We start from the raw sequence: 7,331 nt of genomic DNA, 5'->3' as shown, positions 1-7,331 counted from the left end.
AAAAAAAAAAATTGCTGTTTAATCCTAGTATTTAGGGAAGGAGATAAAAAACAGTAAAGCAGTTGTCAACTTCCATTCATGAGTGCTTTTATGTCAAAATAGAACTGGCTCATATTTTTGACATAGATCACTAACTTTTCTTCTGAGCTACATTTAGATGGACTCCATTCAGCCTCCAACATTTGGTTAGCAGCCATGCATATAAAAGGACATGTTACCCAGGCCCTCCCACATTTACAGCCATAGAAGGAGTTCATAATGTATTCTTAAGGCAAACCAGTATATATATACAGTATGATAATAAAGAATTTCAGATTTCTGTCTCCTATTAACTTTTTCATCTATTGTTCCAATTTCCCTGATTTGTGTTTTTATATATTAAACCAGCTGTTCTTTGTTTAGAAAAGAGCTTGGAGTCTCTATAATATCTTATCGTATTTGTCCGAAATGATAAAATTTCAGCCTGGAGATGCAGGTGTCACCATCTATATGTCAGTGGTCTAGATATTTCTGTCTGTTAAAAAAGGATCAATAAAATATCTTGGAACTGCTCTTCTTCTCCATCCAAGTTTTAAAAAACTGCTTACTGATAGACAACTTCTCTTCATGTTTATGCTTTAAGCCTTTTTGTAAGCATCTTTAGGTACTAAAATAAAAATGTGCCACCTGGAAGAACTCTCACTTAGAAATTTTTCATAGCTACTTGAAAACAGACCTGGCTAACTGTATCTTGCCTTCAGCAACTGTATTGTCCTCATGTAAAATACAAACACCCACTTATGAGTAGGCTGTGAGAATTAGCTGAAATGTTACTAGATTAGGATTGGATAGATTGGCTTCAGGAAGTTTTAGATTTCTTCTAGAAATTCTAGAAAATTTCCTCCGTCCGCTACACTATAATAAACTGTATGTAGCAGCTGCGTCATGTTCATGCTCACATCTCACAGTTCAGCACAGTGCATATTATGGGGGTGCTCAACAAAGGTTTGCAGCATGTCCAAGATAGGTACCCTATATAAGTGTGCTTAAGTGAACTGCTATTCTTTCCACAACAGGCAATCTAAAAATCCTGTCTCACCAAGATGTCTTCATTCAGATTCAGTCCTCATACAATGTTTTCTAATGAGCCAGGGTATGAAGACTCTCCCAAAGTAGATTTTTCATGTGTAGTTAAGATTCACATAAAATAAAGTGATAAAATTCTGTATGTTTTCATTGTAATTTGTGATAAGAAAATCACTATCATTATATATAGGGGACGATTCAAAACAGTGGTTTATTAACTTCACACCTGACAGATGGCTTTTTTCTCTTAAATTGGTTATGCAATTTATTTACTAAGAAAGGAATTCAAAGAAAATTCATAGGAAAATTTGAAGCTGATTTATTTGATGAAAGTGATGTTATAACTTGGCATTGGATATAGATTGCATGTTGCATATTCTTTCTCACTTCAAAACACTCATGCCAGGAGAAAATCATCAACTAATTCATCTGTGCTTTTCATGTCTCAATAGTCAATTTTATATTTACAGAGGATTTTATCAAATTGGATCTAAAGGAGTTCTGCTGATTTCTACCAATTATTACTTTGCTGGTGTTGTTAAGTGCCGTCAAATTGATTCCAACCCACAGTGACTCTGCATAGGGTTACCAATGAGTGGCTGGTGAGCTTGAACTGCTGACCTTGTGGTTCAAACCAACTTCTTAGTCCAGCACATTAGCCCACAGCACCACACCAGGACTCCAATAGTGAGTACTTATTGATCGATATACCAGTTCAGCTGCTGCCAAGATACATCTGAGACAAGTTATATAAATGACCCAGTTTCTTCATCTATAAAATGAGACTAACATTTTATAGTAGTTGATTTCTTTAGTGATTGCTAGGAAAATTAAATAAGAAAATGTATGTAAATGTAGGGCACTTAAGGCTCTAAGTAGATAATATTAGAAGTATATTATTAATTATTGCTTAGCGATTTTCATAGCTATCATGGATTGAATTGTGTTCCCTTAATATATGTGTCAGCTTGGCTAGACACTGATTCTCAGTGGTTTGGTAGTTGTGGATGATCCCTCATGATACGATCTGATGTGATCAACCAATAAAAGGATTAGGGGTAGGATGAAGATGAAAGATTACAGCCCACAGTATGGATTGCACCTCAATGTAAAGAAAACAACAATTCTCACTGTTGGATTAATAAGTAACATCATGATAGATACATGGAGTAAATATTGAAGTTGTCAAAGACTTCAATTTACTTTTATCCACAATCAATGCTCATGAAAGAAATAAGAGACTAGCACCAATCGGATGGCCTCCCAGAACTGCGACCCAGCCACAGCCAGAATCGTCATTGCCAGGAAAGGGACTGAGCCCAGTGGAGGCACTGCCCAGGTCTCCAAGGACAAGAGGCTACAGCAGGAGCTAATGACCCTCATGATATCTGGTGACAAAGACATTTCTGCCCTCCCTTCCTTTTCAAGTGGATGGGACCATCCATGGAACAGCTGGCACAGTATCTGAAGACTTGAGGTATAAGCTCTCCCTCAAGGTCAACAACAACAACAAGGTCACCAGTGGCTACCCTTACAACACACCCACAGTGAAGTTTCTCAAATCCTGATACCACCCCAACATGGACACCCATCCTGAAGGACATGTGGTCCACCCTCTATGACATCAGGACTATCCTCCTCTGGATCCAGAGCCTGCTGGGAGAACCCACTGTTGATAGCCCTTTGGACATACATGCTACAGAGCTCTGGAAAAACCCCACAGCCTTTTAGAAATAACTGCAGGAAGCCTATGCAAAGCAAGTCTCCAGCCAAGAGCTCTGACCCTATAAGTCCCTGCTCTCCTTGTGTTCTCTATGTTTTTCCTTAGATAGCCCATCCATTCCTTGATTTCTGTACAGGACTCGATCTTAAACTGTGCCATCAGTTTGTTTGTTTTTAAATTAACTCTCCTTTTTAGCCCTGGTGATGAATATATTAAAAAAATACAATTTGAGTTTGAAAAAAAAAAAAAAAAAAGGAAGAAAGAGACAAGAAATCAAATAATGTATTGCATTAGACAAATCTGCTGCACAAGACTTCAATAGCAAAGATGTCAGTTTGAGGACTAAACTGCACCTTACCCAAGCCATGGTATTTTCAATAACTTCATATGCATGTGAAAGTTGGATAATGGATAAGGAAGACTGTAGAAGAATCAATACCTTTTAATTATGGTATTGGAGAAGAATATTGAAAGTAGCATGGAATGTCAGGAGAGCAAACATATCTTTCTTGGAAAAAGCACAGTCAGAATGCTCCTTGCAAGAGTTTGTCTCCATTACTTTGGGCATATTATCAGGAGGGATCAATCCCTGGAGAAGGATATTATGCTTGGAAAAGTGGAAAGTCAGCAAAAAGAGGAAAACACTCCCAGAAAATGGATTGTCACAGTGACAGCCAACAATAAACTCAAACGTCACAATTGTGAGGATGGCAGAAGACTTGGCAGTGGTTTTCCTGTTGTGCATAGGGTCACTAGGAGTGGTAATGGATTGATGGTACCTAACAACAATAACAACACCAACAACATTCTTAATCCAAGGTTACTGCAAGAAGCACCATTTATCTTACAAGAGATAAAAGGAGAGAGATTTAACAGAGAAAGAGTGAACCACTACCAGCAGGAAAGAAGAATCAGGAGTGGAATGCAACCTTTGGACCTGTGATCCCTGTGCTAATAAGCTTCTGGATCCAGGGAAGGATTGATGTCAAGACATATGGAGACATCGAAGGAATGCTTGGCCTACAGATACGGAAAGGTGCAAGAACAATTCCCCAGAGCAGGAATTCTGAATTCAGATTTCTGGCTTTCTAAACTGTGAAAGAATACATTTTTGTTTATTAAAACCATCCATTTGCAGAATTTCCATTGTAGCAGTGCTAAATAACTAAGATAATAAATATTATCTCTGTGGCTAAGATAAACTTTATGAATAGGTTTAATGACAAGAAATAAACTCATTAACAAACAAATAAACAACTTCAGAGACAAAATTTATTAGTGGTTACCAGGGGCTGCAAAAAGGGGAAGTTAATGCTTAATAGTTGATTACAGAGCTATTGTTTAGAGTAATAAAATACATTTATAAAAGGATAATGGTTATAAAACATAGCGAATTACAATTAAGATAATTTAATTGTAAAGTTAAAGTGGCAAATATTTTTAATACCATAATGAAGTTTAAAACAAACTATTTTAAAATGTATATTAAATGGTCTTGAAGATGATTATTGTCGCTGTTATTGCCTTTGAGTTTGTTTTAAGCACAAAAGGAAACACTGCACCGTTATAAGCCATTTCCACAATAGTTGCCCATTGCTATTGCCAGAGTGCCAACCCATCCCTTTGGGGGATTTTCTATCTTTGGTTGACCCTCTACTTTACCAAACATGATGTACTTCTCCAGGGACTGGCCTCTCCTGGTAATACATCTGAAGTATAATAGACAAAGTCTCACCATCCCGGCTTTTAGAGCATGCTGACTGTACTTCTTGCAACACAGATTGGTTTGCTTTTCTGGCAGTCCATGGTACTTACAATATTCTTCTCCAACATCATAACTCAAATGTATCAATTCTTCTATAATCTTCCTTATTTATTGTACAACTATCACACACATATGAGGCTAATGAAAATACCTTGGCTTGGATCAGGAGCATCCTAGTCTTCAAACTGATATCTTGACTCTTGAACACTTTAAAAAGGTTTTGTGCAACAGATATACTTAATGGAATACATTGCTTGATTTTTTTATTACTTCTTCCATGAGTGTTGGCAGTGGATCAAAGTAAAATGAGGCCTTTGGCAACTTCAATCTTTTCTCCATTTATCATGATGTTAGTTATTAGTCTAACTGAGGATTTTATTTATTATTTTTTTACATTGAGGCACAACCCACACTGGAAGATCTGCTCTTGAGATAGTCTCTAAATTCAAGTGGGATATGTTCAAGGTTTTCATGGACTTGTTTTATTTTTTTAACTACAGCCTGAACTTCCGTATGAGCAATTGATGATCTGTTCCACAATCTCCCGGGTTTGTTTTCTAGTTTTGGCTGGTGATACTGAGTTTTTCCACCTTTTCTTCTCACAGATGTAGTCAATTTGATACCTGTGTGTTCCAAGTGGTGAGGTCCATGTGTATTGTCCTCTTTTTTTGTTGTTAAAAAATATATATTTGCAATGAATAAGTCATTGGTCTTGCAAATTTATATCAAGTTATCCTAAGCATTGTTTCTATCACCTAGATCATATTTTCCAACTATTAATCCTTCCTCTTTGTTTATAACCTTTGCATTCCAGTCACCAGTAACTATCAATATATTTTTATTCTGTTTGATCAATTTCACACTTAAGAAGTTGGTAGAATTCTTCAATTTCATCATCACTAACTTTAGTAGTTGGTGAGTAAATTTGAATAATAGTGATACTAACTGGTCTTTCTAGTAGGCATATAGATATTATACTGTCCCAAACAACTTTGTACTTAAAGATAGATATTGAATTGTTCTTTTTGGTAATGAGTGTGATGCCATTCCTTCTTCAATTTGTTGTCCCTGGCATAGTAAACTCTCTGACTGTCAGATTCAAAATGGCCAATATCAGTCCATTTCAGGTCACTAATGCCTAGGATATCAATGTTTAAGCATTCCATTTCATTTTATACAACTTACTATTTTCCTAGATCCATACTTCATACATTCCATGTTCTAGTTAAGAATGGATGGTTGTAACTGTTTCCCTTCATTTTGAGTTGTGCCAATCTGCAAATGAAGGTCCTCAAAGCTTACTACATTCACATCACCAAGGCCAAATCTACACTGTGGAGGCAGCTCTTCTCCAATTGTATCATGTGTGTGTTCCAAGCTGAGAGTCTCATCTCTAGCCCTATATATAACAATGCTCTGCTGCAATTCATAAAAAGTAGTCCTCCTCTCCTTCTTCCTAGTCTGGAAGCTCTGCTGAAACCTGGCCACCATGGGTGACCCTGCTGGCATTTCAAATAGTGGTGGCATAGCTTCCAGAATCACAGCAGCATGCAAGTTACCACAATATGACAAACTGATAGACGAATAGTGGTTAAAGAAGATATTGAGATTAAATTATGTACAGATACTTATTGCCCTCCCTAAAGGAACTAAAATTCCAGTGGAAAGTAAGCATATGTAAGAATCAGCAAATATTAAATTATGGAAGCTAAGTTAGGTTCAGAGATGGAGGCTGTACTAAGTAAACCAGGTTAAGAGTTACTTAACACAGGGACACTTCAAGGAAAATCTACCTTGAAGAAGTGGAACCTGGAATCCATTTTGAAGGGAAGATCAAAGTTACGTTACAAATTGGATGTGGGATAAGGCATTCCATGGAGTAAAAATGGTATATTAAAAAAGCACAGAGTGTGGGAGAGATTCAAGTGCTTCAGGAACTTTGTATAGGATCTGTTGCTGAGTTACATGCAGGGAAATAAGATTAGATTAAGAATATCTACCCCTATGTGAATGATGATAATAATTATGGAAAGAAATAAGAATCAAATAACAGTGGCAAGAAGAAACAGAGGATGTGTTAGCAATCAGAAATCTCCGGAGAGGACTATTTAGGTCTCTATGTCTCTTGAATTAAGACAAATACTAAAATGATACCAAGCTCAGAATGCATTTCAAGAGCATTTAGATAAATAAGCATGGCTAGTTAATGTGAATGCCCTGAAAAAATAAAAACAGAGTGCATGAGAGAGATGCAAATTGCAAAATACCCTGACCTCCTCATCACTTTGTCCTCATCCTCAGGCCATCTTCAGGCCATCAAAGAACAGGGCCAACCAGAAAGTGCAGGTGTTCCTCTACTTTAGGGAGATTGGATACTGTGTTAGCAGATGCTCCAATCTGTTCACCCTCCATAGGGTTTGCACCTCAACCAGTTTACACAGGGGGGTTACTCTGAGCTGATACCATTACAGCACTTACTAATCTCAACAGCAATCTTGGTCCATTGTTTTTTGTTAACAGGACTCACGTGCATGCCCAGACTTTGGTGAAACTTCAGAGACTAGACTCCAATTCAGTTCAGGAGAAATCGTCAAGCATTTCCCTAAAAGTAGAATGCTAGAGTTTACATTTTCTCATGTATTTCCTGTGCAGATAGCTCTTGTCTGAGTTCAGGTTAAGAATAAGGTGAAATGAGACTTGAGAAGTAAACTTTCTTCAGATTGCCTTCCCAATACTCAATAATGGAGAAGGTCAAAACAAACTATACTCGGACCTTTC

At 37.1% G+C, this 7,331-nt stretch overlaps 1 pseudogene; it reads left to right on the top strand.

Annotated features, from left to right (window-relative positions):
* Nucleotides 1-2,320: 2,320 nt before the first annotated feature.
* Nucleotides 2,321-2,847, top strand: LOC102841435 (annotated as a pseudogene).
* Nucleotides 2,848-7,331: the final 4,484 nt, after the last annotated feature.

Source organism: Chrysochloris asiatica, unplaced genomic scaffold, assembly GCF_000296735.1.
Source record: "Chrysochloris asiatica unplaced genomic scaffold, ChrAsi1.0 scaffold00317, whole genome shotgun sequence".
NCBI classification, from domain to species: domain Eukaryota; kingdom Metazoa; phylum Chordata; class Mammalia; order Afrosoricida; family Chrysochloridae; genus Chrysochloris; species Chrysochloris asiatica.
This window is presented reverse-complemented; position numbering and strand designations above follow the sequence as displayed.